Below are 18,888 nucleotides of genomic sequence, written 5' to 3'. Positions count from 1 at the left end.
AAACAACCAGCTCTGATGGTCTGCCCCCGGGAGCACAGACCCACATTCCATGGTGCATTGGATATTGGAGGAGAAGAAAAAGAAGGTCCGAGATTGAGACTGCAAACAGGTTCCCACAGCTGGTTCCGCTGGGACAAAAGAAAAGTGGATGCTTTAAAAGTCTTAAAGGAACAAGGGTTTAACAGGTGGACAAAATTGTCCTGGAACACTCAGCCCAGTAGGCTGGGAACTTAAAGGAATGTCAGGCACCCTAAACCCCTGGGTGGCAACACAGCTCCGAAGCCCCTTGAGGCAATAAGCAGCCTGCTGCTCTTACCTCCCCAACCCCCCCAGTGACACTGCAAGCAAACAGGCTGGCCCGCCATTGCTGCAGAACAGCCAGGGAGCAGCCCCACCTACAGCAACCACATAGCACAGCACAGATGCTTCTCCCTGTGCCTGGCTAACCATCCCAGACCCAGAGGCTGTGCCCTGCGCAAGGCTGATTGCCACAGACAGTGGAGACAGGCACAGAGTCCAGGAACCATGAAGGAGCTTTGTTCTCATGGTAGAACACGGCTACTCACCTGCCAGCCCCTCCAGTGGCCTAGGCCATCTGACAGCCTCCATGCCGATGGCAGTTCAGGGGATTAACTCAAAGGCTGCTCCCTGTGTGCAATGGACTGGTGCAGACAGTGGAGATGGGTGCAGAGTCTGGAAGGCACAAAGGGGCTCTGTTCTCAAGGCAAAACACGCACTACTTGCCTACAACTCCCACCAGTATCCTAGGGCATTCTGAGGGCCGCCCCACCCATGGAGTTTAGGGGATTAACCCAGAGGCTGCTCCCTGCATGCGGGTGACTGGCACAGACAACAGAGATGGGTGCAGAGTGGAAGAAGCACGAAGAGGCTCTATTCTAGTGGCAGAACACCTGCTGCTAGCCTGTGAGCCCTGCCAGTGGCCTAACCCATTCCAAGGGCTGCCCTGCCGATGGCACCTCAGGAGATTAACCCAAAGGCTGCTCCCTGTGTGCAGTTGACAAGCACAGACAGAAAAGACAGGCACAGAGACCATGAGGCACAAAGGGGCTTTGCTCTTGTGGCACAGCACAAGCTGGTGACCTATGACCCCTGGGATTGCCATAGGCCATCTGGAAGGCCACCCCACACATGGCAGCTTAGGGGATTAATCCAGAGGCTGCTTCCTGTATGAGTTTAATGGGCACAAACAGCAAAGACAGGCAAGGTGACCAGCAAGCAGGAATGGACTTTGTTCTTCCAGGTGACACATATACCACTTGACAGAAACCACTCCCATGACCATGAAAAGGCAGAAGAAACTTGCTCAGTCCAAATCCCTCAAACACCAGAGAGAGAGCTTAATGAGAATGAAATCATCAATCTTCCTGAAAAAGAATTCAAAACAAAAGTTGTAAGCTTGCTGATGGAGCTACAGAGAAAAATTCAAGAGCTAAGGATGAATTCAGGAGGGAGATAAGAGGAATGAAACAAACAATGGAAGGATCTAAGATCAGACTAGATGAGGTGGAAGAGACTGTTACTGGAATAGAAATCAGAACAGGAATACAGAGAAGCTGAGGCAGAGAGAGATAAAAGAATCTCAAGGAATGAAAGAATATTTTAAAAACTGTGTGACCAATATTTGCATTATAGGGGTACCAGAAAAAGAAGAGATAAAAAGGGACAGAAAGTGCCTTAGAAGAAATAATTGCTGAAAACTTCTCCAATCTGGAGAAGGAAATACTCTCTCAGACTACGGAAGTCCATAAATCTCCCAGTACAAGAGAACCAAGGACAACACCAAGACATATAATAATTAAAACAGCAAATATCAAAGACAAGGACAGAGTATTAAAAGCAGCCAGACAGAGAAAAAAGATCATCTACAAAGTAAAACCCAGAAGACTTCTCAGCAGAAACCTTACAGGCCAGAAGAGAATGGCACGTTATATTCAATGCAATGAAACAGAAGGGCCTTGAACCAAGAATACTGTATCCAGCAAGATTATCATTTAAACTTGAAGGAGGGATTAAATAATTCCCAGATAAGCAAAACTTCAGGGAATTTATTTCCCACAAACCATCTCTACAATGCATTTTAAAGGGACTGCTCTAGATGGAACTATGCATAAAGCTAAATAGCTGTCACCAGAGAAAATAAAACCACAGCAAAGAAAGTAGACCAAACAAATACTAACTAAAGGCAAAATAAAATCAGCTATCCACAAAATCAGTCAATGGAAACACAGAGTACAGAATAAAACACATAACATATAAAGATGGGAGTAAGAAGAAAAAGAATGGAGAGAAATAAGAATCATCAGACTGTGTTTATAATAGTTTAATAAGTGAGTTAAGTTAGATGGTTAGATAGTAAAGAAGCTGCCCTTGAACCTTTGGTAACCACAAAACCAAAGCCTGCAATGGCACTAAGTACATATATTTGATAATCACCCTAAAAGTAATGGGACTGAATGCACCAATCAAAAGACACAGAGTAACAGAATGGATAAAAAAGCAATAGCCATCTATATGCTGCCTAAAAGAGACACGTCAAACCCAAAGACATACACAGACTAAAAGTGAAGAGATAGAAAAAGATATTTCATGCAAACAATAGGAAGAAAAAAGCAGGTGTTGCAATACTTGTATCAGACAAAATAGATGGCAAAACAAAGAAAGTAACAAGAAACAAAGGATAATACATAATGATAAAGGAATCAGTCCAACAAGAGGATATAACCATTATAAATATGTATGCATTGAACACAGGAGCACCTACATATGTGAAATGAATATTAAAAGAATTAAAGGGAGAAATAGAACACAATGCATTCATTTTAGAAGATTTCAACACACCACTCACTCAAAAGGACAGATCAACCAGACAGAAAATAAGGACACACAGGCACCGAACAACACATTAGAACAGATGGACCTAACAGAAACATCTACAGAACTCTACACCCAAAAGCAGCAGGATACACATTCTTCTCAAGTTTACATGAAACATTTTCCAGAATAGACCATATACTAGGCCACAAAAAGAGCTTCAGTAAATTCAAAAAGATTGAAATTCTACGAATCAACTATTCAGATCACAAAGGTATAAAACTAGAAATAAATTGTACAAAGAAAACAAAATGGCTCACCAACACATGGATGCTAAACAACATGCTCCTAAATATTCAATAGATCAATGACCAAATTAAAACAGAAATCAAGCAATATATAGAGACAAATGAAAACAACAGCACAATGCCCCAACTACTGTGGGATGCAGCGAAGGCAGTTCTAAGAGGAAAGAATATAGCAATCCAGGCCTATTTAAAGAAGGAAGATCAATCCCAAATGAAAAGGCTAAAATCATAATAACTGAAAGTGGAAAAAGAAGAACAAATGAGGCCCAAAATCAGCAGAAGGAGAGAGACAATAAAGACCAGAGAATAAATAAATAAAATTGAGAATAATAATAGAAAGAATCAATGAAACCAAGAGCTGGTCCTTTGAGAAAATAAACAAAAATAGATAACCCCTGGCCAGACTATTAAGAAAAAAGAGAATCTACACATATAAACAGAATCATAAATGAGAAAGGAAAAATTATGACGGACACAATAGAAATACGAAGAATTATTAGAGAATATTACCAAAACCTATATGTTAACAAACTGGATAATCTAGAAGAAATGGACAACTTTCTAGAAAAATAAAACCTTTCAAGACTGACCAAGGAAAAAACAGAAAATCTAAATAGACCAATGACCAAGAATGAAATTGAATTGGTAAACAAAAAACTACCCAAGAACAAAACTTCCAGGCCAGATGGATTCACCACTGAATGTCAACAGATATACAGAGAAGACATAATACCTATTCTCCTTAAAGTTTTCCAAAAAACAGAAGAGAAAGGAATACTTCCAAACTCATTCTATGAAGCCAACATAACTCTAATACCAAAACCAGGCAAAGACACCATAAAAGAAGAAAACTACAAACCAATATCCCTGATGAACATAGATGGAAAAATAACAAAATATTAGCAAACCGAATTCAAAAATACATCAAGAGGATCATACACCATGATCAAGTGGGATTCATCTCAGGGATGCAAGGATGATACAACATTCAAACATCCACCACCATTATCCACCACATCAACAAAAAGAAGGACAAAACCACATGATCATCTCCACAGGTGATGAAAAAGCATTAGACAAAACTCAACATCCATTCATCATAAAAACTCTCAAAAAAATGGGTATAGAGGGCAAGTACCTCAACATAATAAAGGACATATACAACAAACTCACAGCGAACATTATACTTAACAGTGAGAAGCTGAAAGCTTTTCCCCTAAGATCAGGAACAAGACAAGGATGCCCATTCTCTCCACTTTTATTCAACATAGTACTGGAAGTCCTAGCCACGGCAATCAGACAACACAAAGAAATACAAGGCATCCAGACTGGTAAGGAGGAAGTCAAACTGTCAGTACTTGCAGATGACATGATGTTGTACATAACAAATCCTAAAGAATCCAGTCCAAAAATACTAGAACTAATATCTGAATTTAGCAAAGTTGCAAGATACAAAATTAATGCACAGAAATCAGTTGCATTCCTATACACTAATGATGAACTAGCAGAAAGAGAAATCAGGAAAACAATTCCATTCACAATCGCATCAAAAAGAATAAAATACCTAGGAATAAACCTAACCAAGGAAGTAAAAGACCTATACCCTAAAAACTACAAGACACTCTTAAGAGAAATTAAAGTGGACACTAATAAATGGAAATTCATCCCATGCTCTTGGCTACAAAGAATTAATATTGTCAAAATGGCCATCATGCCTAAAGCAATCTACAGATTCAATGCAATCCCTATCAAAATATTGACAGCATTCTTCAACAAACTGCTACAAATAGTTCTAAAATTCATATGGAAACACCAAAGACCCCAAATAGCGAAAGCAACCCTGAGAAGGAAGAATAAAGCAGGGGGGATCTCGCTTCCCAAATTCTAGCTCTACTACAAAGTCACAGTAATCAAGACAATTTGGTACTGGCACAAGAACAGACCCATAGACCACTGGGACAGAATAGAGTCAAGATATTAACCCAAGCATACACAGTCAATTAATATACGATAAAGGAGCTATGAATATACAATGGGTAAATGACAGCCTCTTCCACAGCTGGTGTTGGCAAAACTTGACAGCTACATGTAAGAGAATGAAACTGGATTACTGTCTAACTCCATACACAAAAGTGAACTCAAAATGGATCAAAGACCTGAATGTAAGTCATGAAACCATAAAACTCTTAGAAGAAAACACAGGCAAAAATTTCTTGAATATAAAAATGGCCAACTTCTTCATGAACACATCTCCACGGGCAAGGGAAACAAAAGCAAAAATGAACAAGTGGGACTATATCAAACTAAATAGCTTCTGTACAGCAAAGGACACCATCAACAGAACAAAAAGGTACCCTACAGTATGGGAGAATATATTCATAAATGACCTATCTGATAAGGGGTTCACATCCAAAATATACAAAGAGCTCACGCACCTCAAAAAAACAAAAAGCAAATAATCCAATTAAAAAATGGGCAGAGGATCTGAACAGAAACTTCTTCAAAGAAGAAGTTCAGATGGCCAACAGGCACATGAAAAGATCCTCCACATCACTAATCATCAGAGAAATGTAAATTAAAACCACAATGAGATATCACCTCACACCAGTAAGGATCGCCACCATCCAAAAGACAAACAACAACAAATGTTGGTGAGGTTGTGGACAAAGAGGAACCCTCCTACACTGCTGGTGGGGATGTAAACTAGTTCAGCCATTGTGGAAAGAAGTATTGAGGTTCCTCAAAAAGCTCAAAATAGAAATACCATTTGACCCAGGAATTCCACTCCTAGGAATTTACCCTAAGAACACAGCAGTTCAGTTTGAAAAAGACATATGCACCCCTATGTTTATCGCAGCACTATTTACAATAGCCAAGAGATGGAAGCAACCTAAGTGTCCATCAGTAGATAAAAGGAAAAAGAAGATGTGGTACATATACACAATGGAATATTATTCAGCCATAAGAAAACAAATCCTACCATTTTCAACAACATAGATGTAGCTAGAGGCTATTATGCTCAGTGAAATAAGCCAGGCGGAAAAAGACAAGTATCAAATGATTTCATTCATCTGTGGAGTATAAGAACAAAGCAAAAACAGAAGGAACAAACAGCAGCAGACTCACAGAACCCAAGAATGGACTAACAGTTACCAAAGGGAAAGGGACTAGAGAGGATGGGTGGGAAGGGTGGGATAAGGGGGGGAAAGGACATTACGATTAGTACACATAATGTGGGGGGGGGGTCAGGCAGAAGGCAGTAGAGCACAGAGAAGACTAATACTGATTCTATAGCATCTTACTATGCTGATGGACAGTAACTGTAATGGGGTATGTGGTTGGGACTTGATAATGGGGGGAATCTAGTAGCCACAATGATGCTCATGAAGCATATATTAATGAAACCAAAAGAAAAAAAAGGATTGATGGGAAATTTTAGAGTCGATACATCAGGGGCTGACTTGAACTTACTAATCAACTTTACCAAATGAATCAAGCCTCCAGACCTAACTCCCAGTTTATAGGTGACAACAGTGTGTGGAAGAACATGTTAAATGACATCTCAAGGAGGCCATCAGCCAAGTTCAGGGTATGGAAGTCTACCAAATAAATGACTTCATTTCTTAAACAAATAAATACCATGAAAAATAAAGAAGGGAAGGAAGATTATAAATTAAGAGACTTACAAAAGATCTATCTATATCAATGCAACATTTACACTTTGCATGGCTCCTGATTTGCAAAATATTAGATAGGAATTAATGTTAATTCTGTTTATTTAATATCATTACATTTTTGAATCCCTACCTTAAAAGACCTAGGTACTGACAGGTGAAATGACATGATCACTGGTATTTGCTTTCAATTACCCTGGCAGAGGAAAAAATAACTATGGAAGTATAAATTAAAAAAGAAAGGTAGAGGCAGGGATTAAATATGGTGGCGTGAGAGGAGAGACAGAGACTTCCTCCTAAAACTGCATACAATTAGAAAATTTAATTGGTGAAACTAATCCTGAGAGAGCAACAGGAAAGAGGACGGCACCAGACTACACATACCTAGAGAAAAGAGCAGATCTCACCGAACGGGGTAACATACCAGAGCTGTGGCTCCACGGGACCCGAACCCTTTCCCCACCCCAGCTCATGGGGGGGAGGAAGAGAAAAGGAGCAGGGAAGGAGGGGAAGGCTTGGGACTGCTGAATACCTAGCTCCGGAGATTTGCTCTGGGAGCACAAACCTACATTTCATGGTACTTTCATGAGACTCACATGACTATCGGGTTGGAAGGTTGGTGCAGGCAGAGTTCCTGGGGAGACTGGGATTCCGGCTGCTTGTGGAAAGCAGGGATCCATATCGAGCTGCTCTGGGACAAAACTTATACCTGTGTGCCTGGCCCACTGGCTCAGGAAGTGGAGACAGGCACAGTGCCGGGAGGTGAGGAACAGGTCTTCCCCGCCAGGTACCAGTACCCGTCGCCTGCAACCCCTGACATTGCTTCAGGGGCTGAGCAGCTCCAGAGACTACAGATTATGGACACTAGAGGGCGCCATATACAAACATGAAATGCCAAAGGAACCTTGCCCACAGTAAAATTATTAATATAACTGCTGAGAAAGATTTAAATGATATGGACCTCGTGACTCTTACTGAAAGGGAGTTCAAAATAAAAATCAACATTCTAATGGAGTTACGGAAAGACATCCTAGAACTAAGGAATGAATTCTGGTCAGAGATCCAATCATTGAAGAGCACGATAGAAGGTATTACAACCAGGTTGGATACAGGGGAGGAGACAATAAATGAAATAGAAACTAGAGAAGAGGAATAAAAAGAAGCTGAGGCACAGAAAGAAAAAAGGATCTCGAAGAATGAAAGAATATTGAGAGAACTGTGTGAACAATCCAAGTGGAACAATATTCACCTTATAGGGATACCAGAAGAAGAGAGAAAGGAATGGAAAATGTCTTTGAGGAGGTAGTTGCTGAAAACTTCCCCAATCTGGGGAAGGACATAGTCTCTCAGGCCATGGAGATCCACAGATCTCCCAACACAAGGGACCCAAGGAGGACAACACCAAGACACATACTAATTGAAATGGGAAGGATCAAGGATAAGGACACACTGCTAAAAGCAGCCAGAGGCAGAAATAAGATCACATACAAAGGAAAGCCATCCTGCTAACATCAGACTTCTCAGCAGAAACCTTACAGGCCAGAAGGGAGTGGCATTATGTATTTAATGCCATGAAGCAGAAGGGCCTGGAACCAAGATTACTTTATCTGGCAAGATTATCATTTAAATTTGAAGGAAGGATTAACCAATTTCCAGATAAGCAAAAGCTGAAAGAATTTACTTCCCACAAACCATCTCTACAGTCTATTTTGGAGGGACTACTACAGATGGAAGTGTTCCTAATGTTGAATGGCTGTCACCAGAGGTAATAACCACAGTAAAGAAAGTAGAACACCTAATTACGAAGCAAATGCAAAATTAAATTAACTACCCTCAAAGTGAATCAAGGGATAGACATAAAGTATAGAATCTGATACCTAATATAGAAAAAATGAAGTAGGAAGAAGAAAAAGGAGAAATAGAAAAGAACCTTTAGATTGTGTTTGTAACAGCATACTAAGTGAGTTAAGTTAGACTCTCAGATAGTAAGGAAAGTAACCTGGAACCTTTGGTAATCAGGAATCTAAAGCTTGAAATGGGAGTAAGTACATACCTATCAATAATCACACTAAATGTAAATGGACTGAATGCACCAATCAAAAGACATAGAGTCACTGAATGGATAAAAAAACAGGACCCATCTATATGCTGCTTACAAGAGACTCACCTCAAACCAAAAGACATGCAGAGACAAAAAATCAAGGGATGGAAAAAGATGTTTCATGCAAAAAACAGGGAGAAAAAAGTGGTACAGTACTAGTATCAGACAAAATAGACTTCAAAACAAAGAAAGTAACAAGAGATAAAGAAGGACATTACATAATGATAAAGGGCTCAGTCCAACAAGAGGATATAACCATTATAAATATATATGCACACAACACAAGAGCACCAGCATATGTGAAACAAATACTAAGAGAACTTAAGGAGGAAATAGACTGCAATGCATTCATTTTAGGAGACTTCAACACACCATTCACTCCAAAGGACAGATCCACCAGACAGAAAATAAGTAAGGACACAGAGGCACTGAACAACACAATAGAACAGATGGACCTAATAGACATCTACAGAACTCTACACCCAAAACCAACAGGATACAGATTCTTCTCAAGTGCACATGGAACATTCTCCAGAATAGACCACATACTAGGCCACAAAAAGAGCCTCAGTAAATTCAAAAACATTGAAATTCTATCAAGCAACTTTTCAGACCACAAAGGTATAAAACTAGAAATAAATTGTACAAAGAAAGCAAAAAGGCTCACAAACACATGGAGGCTTAACAACACGCTCTTAAATACTCAATGGATCAATGACCAAATTAAAATAGGGATCCAGCAATATATGGAAATAAATGACAACAACAACACAAAGCCCCAATTTCTGTGGGATGCAGCGAAAGCAATCTTAAGAGGAAAGTATATGGCAATCCAGGCACATTTAAAGAAGGAAGAACAAACCCAAATGAATAGTCTAAAGTCACAATTATCAAAATTGGAAAAAGAAGAACAAATGAGGCCTAAAGTCAGCAGAAGGAGGGACATAATAAGATCAGAGAAGAAATAAATAAAATTGAGAAGAATAAAACAATAGAAAAAAATCAATGAAACCAAGAGCTGGTTCTTTGAGAAAATAAACAAAGTAAATAAGCCTCTAGCCAGACCTATTAAGAGAAAAAGAAAATCAACACACATCAACAGAATCAGAAACGAGAAAGGAAACATCATGACGGACCCAACAGAAATACAAAGAATTATTAGAGACTACTATGAAAACCTATATGCTAAGAAGCTGGGAAACCTAGAAGAAATGGACAACTTCCTAGAAAAATACAACCTTCCAAGACTGACCAAGGAAGAAACACAAAATCTAAACAAACCACTTATCAGCAAAGAAACTGAAGTGGTAATCAAAAAACTACCCAGGAACAAAACCCCTGGGCCAAATGGATTTACCTCGGAATTTTATCAGACATACAGAGAAGATATAATTCCCATTCTCCTTAAAGTTTTCCAAAAAAAGAAGAGGAAGGAATACTCCCAAACTCATTCTATGAAGCCAACATCACCCTAATACCAAAACCAGGCAAAGACCACACCAAAAAAGAAAATTACAGACCAATATACCTGATGAACATAGATGCAAAAATACTCAATAAAATATTAGCAAACCAAATTCAAAAATACATCAAAAGCATCATACACCACAACCAAGTGGGATTCATCCCAGGGATGCAAGGATGTTACAACATCCGAAAATCCATCAACATCATCTACCACATAAACAAAAAGAAGGACAAAAACCACATGATCATCTCCATAGATGCTGAAAAAGCATTCGACAAAATGCAACATCCATTCATGATAAAAACTCTCAACAAAATGGATATAGAGGGCTGGTACCTCAACATAATAAAGGCCATATATGATAAACCCACAGCCAATATCATACTGAACAGCGAGAAGCTGAAAGCTTTTCCTCTGAGATCGGGAACAAGACAGGGATGCCCACTCTCCCCACTGTTACTCAACGTAGTGCTGGAGGTCCTGCCATGGCAATTAGACAAAACAAAAAAATACAAGGAATCCAAATTGGTAAAGAAGAAGTCAAACTGTCACTATTTGCAGATGACATCACATTGTACATAAAAAAACCCTAAAGACTCCACTCCAAAACTACTAGAACTGATATTGGAATACAGAAAAGTGGCAGGATACAAAATTAACACACAGAAATCTGTGGCTTTCCTATACACTAACAATGAACTAATAGAAAGAGAGATCAGGAAAACAATTCCATTCACAATTGCATCAAAAAGATTAAAATACTTAGGAATAAACCTTACCAAGGAAGTGAAAGACCTATACCCTGAAAACTATAAGACACCCTTAAGAGAAATTAAAGAGGACACTAACAAATGAAAACTCATCCCATGCTCCTGGCTAGGAAGAATTAATATCGTCAAAATGGCCATCCTTCCCAAAGCAATATAAAGATTTGATGCAATCCCTATCAAATTACCAACAACATTCTTCAACAAACTGGATCAAATAGTTCAAAAATTCATATGGAAACACCAAAGACCCCGAATAGCCAAAGCAGTCCTGAGAAGGAAGAAAAAGTTCGGGGGATCTCACTCCCCAACTTCAAGCTCTACTACAAAGCCACAGTAATCAAGACAGTTTGGTACTGGCACAAGAACAGAGCCACAGACCAGTGGAACAGAACAGAGACCCCAGACATTAACCCAAACATTTATGGTCAATTAATATATGATAAAGGAGCCATGGACATACAATGGGGAAATGACAGTCTCTTCAACAGATGGTGCTGGCAAAACTGGACAGCTACATGTAAGAGAATGAAACTGGATCACAGTCTAACCCCATACACAAAAGTAAATCAAAATGGATCGAAGACCTGAATGTAAGTCATGAAACCATAAAACTCTTAGAAAAAAATATAGGCAAAAATCTCTTGGACATAAAAATGACCAACTTCTTCATGAACATATCTTGCCGGACAAGGGAAACAAAAGCAAAAATGAACAAGTGGAACTATATCAAGCTGAAAAGCTTCTGTACAGCAAAGGACACCATCATTAGAAAAAAAAGGTACCCTACAGTTTGGGGAATATATTCATAAATGGCAGATCCAATAAAGGGTTGACATCCAAAATAAATAAAGAGCTCACGTCCCTCAACAAACAAAAAGCAAATAATCCAATTAAAAAATGGGCAGAGGAGCTGAACAGACACTTCTCCAAAGAAATTCAGATGGCCAACAGGCACATGAAAAGATGCTCCACATCGCTTGTCATCAGAGAAATGCAAATTAAAACCACAATGAGATAACACCTCACACCAGTAAGGATCGCCACCATCCAAAAGACAAACAACAACAAATGTTGGCGAGGTTGCAGAGAAAAGGGAACCCTCCTTCACTGCTGGTGGGAATACAAATTAGTTCAACCATTGTGGAAAGCAGTATGGAGGTTCCTCAAAAAGCTCAAAATAGAAATACCATTTGACCCAGGAATTCCACTTCTAGGAATTTACCCTAAGAATGCAGCACTCCAGTTTGAAAAAGACAGGTGTACCCCTATGTTTATTGCAGCATTATTTACAATAGCCAAGAAATGGAAGCAACCTAAATGTCCATCAGTAGATGAATGGATAAAGAAGATGTGGTACATATACACAATGGAATATTACTCAGTCATAAGAAAAAAAAACAGATCCTACCATTTGCAACAATGTGGATAGAGCTAGAGGGTATTATGCTCAGTGAAATAAGCCAGGCGGAGAAGACAAGTACCAAATGATTTCACTCATATGCGGAGTATAAGAACAAAGAAAAACTGAAGGAACGAAACAGCAGCAGAATCACAGAACCCAAGAATGGACTAACGGTTACCAAAGGGTATGAGGTTGGGGAGGATGGGGGGGGGGAGGGAGAGATAAGGGCAGGGAAAAAGAAAGGGGGCCTTAAGATTAGCATGTGTAATGTGGGTGGGGGGCATAGGGAAGGCTGTGCAACACTGAGAAGACAAGTAATGAGTCTAAAGCATCTTACTACACTGATGGACAGTGACTGTAATGGGGTTTTGGGGGGGGGGCTTGGTGAAGGGGGGAGTCTAGTAACCATAATGTTCTTCATGTAATTGTAGATTAATGATAATAAAATTAATAAAATAAATAAGAATGGTAGAACACTGTTAACTACTGAAGCTGGTAAAATGTGGGCTTCAGTAGTTTATACTACTTTTTAATATGCTTGGAATTTTTCATAATAAAAACATTTTAAGGAAAGTACACAAAGGTAAACATTTAAGGAAGCATTTTACTGAAGTACTTCTAAAATTAACAAAAATTGGAATCCATCTAAATGTCTATCAATGAAAAACTGGTTAAGTAAACTGCATCATACCATAAAATAAAATCCCTGAAGCCATTAAAGGGTGATAAATCCATAGATACTAACTTTCAATGATGGCTATGAAGTACTCATGAATAAAAAAAAAACTAGAAAACCTGTTACATTGTGTATCCATAAACATACAGTGAAGCCCAAAACAATGTTTACCGAAATATTGACAGTGGCTATCAATGAATGGTAAAAATCCAAGAGAGTCTTACTTGTTTTACATATTTTTAACATTGCTTGATATTTTAATGATTATGCATTTAAAATTATTTCCCTGTATACTTATATTTGCACTTTTGTGATGTGTTATGTGCCAACAAAAATTATTTTTAAAACTAAGCTATTTCCAGGTTTGTTTCTTTTAAGAAGAAATAACTGAACAATAGCAAACAATACAGCATTTATCAAACACTGTAGAGGATAGAGAGGGTTAGAAATTTGGTTACATGCCTGACATGTATTGCAGGATACCAAACAAATCTAAAGAATATTCAGCAGTCAGAGGCACCGAAGCAGGTCACGTGCCCCCAGAACAAGTCTACACTTGCCTGAGATGCACAAAAGGCCTCCTCCACACCCAGCTACCCCGGCCTCTCTCAGGGTGTCACCATCACAACCCACCTTCCACACAGCACTCAGCAGTGGTGCCAGCCCAGAGTTTCCCACATATACCACCATGTTTCCATGCCTCTGCCACACATTTCCAACCCCAGCCTTTCTCCAAACTCCCTCTGCTCCTCGCCTCACCACCTCACCGTGTGGGCATCCTTCCAGCCTGGGCCCCAGGACACCTTTGAAGCCAGCTCCTCCTAAGCCCCAGGCTCAGCTAAGGCCCCTCTGCTCCCAGCACTTAACCACATGTTATCAAAGTCACCTGTTAAGGGGTCTGGCCTGAGAGCTCCTTGCGGGAAAGAGCACCATCTCATTTACTTTTGTGGGCCCAGCAACGTGTGCACCAAGGGGCCCATCAGAGCCCCTGTGAATGTTGGGAGAAGTGAAGAGCACTGAAGGGCTAAGCTAGGACACACTGGCCTATTCAGTCCTGCACTATGCCATGGTAGCTAGGGTCTATGAGCTTTCCAGGGCCCATGGAAATGTTTGCAACCTGAAAACAACCTTCTTGCTCTAGAAGATGAAAAGTTTTAAAAATCTGTATTAACATCTAATTAAATACCTACAACACAAAACATTTCAACATCAACTTAATTCTACTCATAATTACATATGTTAGATTTAATACAGGGTAATGCCAGATATAATATAGGATATGGGTGCACATCTTATATGATGTAGGGGGGGGATTTGAAAAGTGACAGTGCCTAGGGCTTAGGAAGGTCTTTAAACTGCCCTGCCTAAGAAAACCTGTCTGGCTGGCACCTTACCCAACTGGTTTGGGTTAATGAAGAAAAAGCCATATCCAGAGCAAAGCCAAACTCTTAAAAAACAAGAAACAAATAAATAAAACAAACCCAAGTTCATGTAGGAGCCCCCTGACAGGCCCCTGACAGGTGACCGCTGCCTCACTGGAACCCAGAGGGAGTCAGCTAGCACCTGGTGGAGAAAGTTCTCTGGTCCTGACAGGTCAGGTCAGGGCTGCTTTCCATGGCCCACACTCCAGCAGCATGAACAGGGAAAGCGGAAGCTCAGCATGGAGTGGCCAGGGAAAGCCAAGCCTAGTGCCAGGTCTCTGCCGGACCCACTGCTCTCCTTCTGGAGCCGGCACCTCTCCACGAGGCAAAGCGCTGAGCAGGGGCAGGCTTCTGGGGTGCAAAACAAGAAACAGGGCAGAAGGGCACAGAGCCCAGCATTATGATTAGCCCAAAATGTGCACATTCACAACACATCTGATTGTTGGCTTTAGACTCATCTCTATCAGCTCAAAAAGAAAAGAAAAAAAAAAAGTAACTGCAGCCGATTCTGGTTATTCACTGTGGTTATGATCTATAAAGGGGTCGGTACACTGAATTAATGATACTGAACCACTGTTTCTGGGGAAATAGAGAGTTAGGTTCTCATCAACCTCTGTTCACAACACTTTCATCGATGCATCAATATATAACCTTGTTTAATCTGTGCTTCTCAAACACACCTTAATATATATTGTTGGTTCATTAACATTCAGCTCATGGCTAACAGCTCTGTAACCCAAGCTTGAATGAAACTTTTCTAATACAGGTATTTCTCCTTAAAGCAACTCACAGCCTTCTTGCACTAGGAAATTTAGCACTTCAGCACTGCACTTGGGGGCCACTTTACACAACAAAATCACCAACAAAAAGCACAAAAATGTGCCAAGCATGGCACTGGATGAAGCACAAACTGGACACTTGTTTACAGTATTAGCTGAAACAAGGCGACAGAGGGTCATCTTGTTTGATGTCAGCTAGGAAAATGCACACCAGTGACACTTCTGTCACTGCTCTGCACATCAGGGAATGACCAAGGAAGTGCCCTGAGTATTGCTTCTGGTGTTACACATAAATTTTAGTAAGTAACAAATTCAAATATTGCATTTGCAAATAAAGAGGATTAACTGTATTGCCCCAAAAAAGTCCACATACTTCCCAGTTTCTGAAGAAGGCATGCTCTTGGCCTTTTTATAAGAGAATGGAATCCAAAATGAGCTAAATATGAGAAGCTTTAAGTGTAGAAAAGCACCTAACACCTGGGCAGTTAATATGGAGGAGATTCTCTAATGACCAGCCGGCAGAATGCACGGCTGGGCTTCCTTCCTGCAACTGGCAGGTTTCCCAGCAGTGGTGTCTGTGACTTGAATTTTGAGACTCCTGGGGCGAATTATCTTGAAAAACTAAAATACTTTGAAAGGTTATGTCTACTCCCTAAATTTAAGTAATGCAAAATCAAAATTATCAAGTATTTTTACTTGACAATTGCTTTACAATTTGTCTTATCCATATGAAACCTGCTGGTGCGTTATCAACAAAGTTTATGTGTATTATAAATCCTTTGTTGTCATGTCAACAATCTTCACAGCCTCTTCACCAGGAGTAGAGTCCATCTCAAGAAATCACTCTCTTTGCTCAGTCTTAAGAAGCAATTCCTCATCCATTCAAGTTTGATCATGAGATTGCAGCAACTCAGTCACATATTCAGGCTCCACTTCTAACTCTAGTTCTCGTGCTGTCCCCACCATACCTGCAGTAACTTCCTCCACTGAAGTCTTGAACCCCTGAAAGTCATCAATGAAGATTTGAATCAACTTTTTCCAAACTCCTGTTAATGTTGATATTTGACCTCTTCCTATTAATCACAAATATTCTTAATGGTCTCTAAGAATGGTGAATCCTTTCCAGAAAGGTTTCAATTGACTGCCCAGATCCATCAAAGGAATCACTATGGCTGCAATAGCCTTATGAAATGTTCTTCTTCAAAAATAAGACCTGAAAGTCATTACAGACTGGATGTTGTATCAGCAGCCATGAAAACAAGACTCATCTTGTTGTACATTTCCATCAGAGCTGAGTGATCAGCTCTTGGGTGACCAATGAGCAACAACATTTTGAAAGGAATCTTTTCTTCTCAGGAGGCATAAAATATTCAGTAAACCATGTAAATAGATACTGTCATCCATCCAGCCTTTCTTCTTCCATTTATAGAGCACAGGGAGAGTAGATTTAGCATAATTCTTAAGGACCCTAAAATATTTTGATTGGTAAATGAGCACTGGCTTCAACTTAAACTCACCAAAGAGAATCAGTTTGTCCTTTGAAGCTTTGAGCCTGGGCATGACTTCTCCTCTCTAGCTATGAAAGTCCTAGATGGCATCTTCTTCCAATAAAAAGCTGCTTCATCTCCACTGGAAGCCTGTTGTTCAATGTGGTCACCCTCATTAATGATCTGAGCTAGACCTTCAGGATAACATGCTGCAGCTTCAACATCAGCAGTACTTGGGGCTTCACTTTGTATTTTTAGATTGTAAAGATATTTTCCTTCCTTAAAACTCATGAACCAACCTTTGCTAGCTTCAGTTTTTCCTTCTGCAGCTTCCTCACCTCTCTGAGCTTTCACAGAATTAAAGAAAGTTAGTGCCTTGCTCTGGATTAGATTTTGACTTATCTTGTAGCGGTTTGACCTTCTCTCCAGACCACTAAAACTGTCTCCATCCATATCGGCAATAAGACTATTTCACCTTATCGTTACTGTATTTACTGGAGTAGAACTTTTAATTTCCTTCAAGAACTTTTCCTTTGCATTTACAACTTGCATTCATTAACAATTTGGCCCATGAGGCCTAGCTTTCAGCTTCTCTCAGCTTTCAACATACTCTCCTTGCTAAGCTTAATCATTTCTTGCTTTTGATGCAGTGACCGATGTACAATTCTTCCTTTCACTTGAACACTTAGAAGTCATTGTAGGGTTATTAATTGGCCTAATTTCAATATTGTGTTTCAGGGAATAGGGAGGCTGAGGAGAGGAAGAGAGATGAGGGAATGGCTGGTCAGCGGATAAGTCAGAACACACAAAACACTTACTGATTAAGTTTGTTCATGGTACCTCAAAACAATTATAATGGGAACACCAAAAGTCAGCTGCTCACAGATCACCATGACAAACACAATAATAAAAAAGTTTCAAATATTGTGCAAATTACCAAAATGTAGCAGAGACAGGGAATGAGCAAGTGCTGTTGGAAAAATGACACTAATAGATTTGCCCAAGTCATGGCTACCACAAACCTTCAATTTGCAAAAAACACAATATCCGCAAAGCACAGTAGAGTGAAGTTCAATAAAATGAGGTGCGCCTATAATTCAAATTGAAGCAATACTAGAAAATTAAGTTTATTCACTTTTCACTGACATAAAACTTGAGACATTTTCAATGTATGAACTTATGATTTTAAAGTCTTTGACCTCAACCATTTTTTAGTGTAAAAAAAGTCTTTCCAACTTAAATGTTTAGATAATGCAGGAAGTGTAAAACAAATATTAGCTAAATCTGATGACTGCACAGCTGCTTCCTGATGTTGTAACTCCTTTATTGCATGACATCAGCAGCTGGCCTGAGGAAAGATCATCATCAATTATAGTAAATAAACCTTTAGTTGCTGTTCACCCTGAGTACACCACCCACTTCACAGACCTGCCTGTGACCGTCAATTTGGAGCAAATTCACAAAATACACAATGTGTTTTCTCTGCTCAAGGCAGATAAGACTTTCAGAGAACTAACTTCTCTGGAGAGTTGAGTTTTCCACAAGGTTATAAACTTAACCATTTAGAAAGAATATTTCACATACATTCCTTCTTAAATATGGTATACCAAAAATAGTTCTATTTTTCTTAATCACAATCATCAGCGAGAATGTCAGTCCTTGTATGTTGTGTTGGGAAGACAATTCTCCATGGGTCTCTCAGGCTTCTGCATATCTTATGAGGAGAGGCACTGGCTGCTTCGGTTCTGAACCATCTTTTCAAGGATGTGTGTATAGTCAACAACCCAGAGAAACAGCAATATTACCTCCCTCCAGAGTAGAGGGCAGGGTTGTTTACCATCCTGTATAATAAATATAATGTCTCCCTCTGAGCTAAGTTTGAACAGCCCTTTACAAAATATTTAGATCACCTAAACTCTGGGTTCTGTAACTATGGACTTAGGGGGCAAGAGGCATATCAGAAACAGTAA

General features: G+C 39.7%; 1 protein-coding gene across 5 annotated transcripts in view; it reads right to left on the bottom strand.

The window, feature by feature from the left end:
• The window catches only part of C7H2orf76 (chromosome 7 C2orf76 homolog), a 112,626-nt gene that overhangs the window by 61,667 nt on the left and 32,071 nt on the right, over nt 1-18,888 (bottom strand). The window contains exon 1 of one of the 5 annotated variants that reach the window (XM_017680167.3): nt 567-1,321. The exons of the other annotated variants lie outside the window; for them this stretch is intronic. The gene's annotated coding sequence lies outside the window, so the exon portion shown is untranslated. Of the gene's footprint in view, nt 1-566; nt 1,322-18,888 lie in introns of those variants that run through there. 5 annotated transcript variants of the gene reach the window in all.

This window comes from Manis javanica, chromosome 7 (genome assembly GCF_040802235.1).
Source record: "Manis javanica isolate MJ-LG chromosome 7, MJ_LKY, whole genome shotgun sequence".
NCBI lineage: Eukaryota > Metazoa > Chordata > Mammalia > Pholidota > Manidae > Manis > Manis javanica.
Note: the sequence above shows the minus strand (reverse complement) of the source record. Positions and strands in the feature narration are given on the sequence as shown.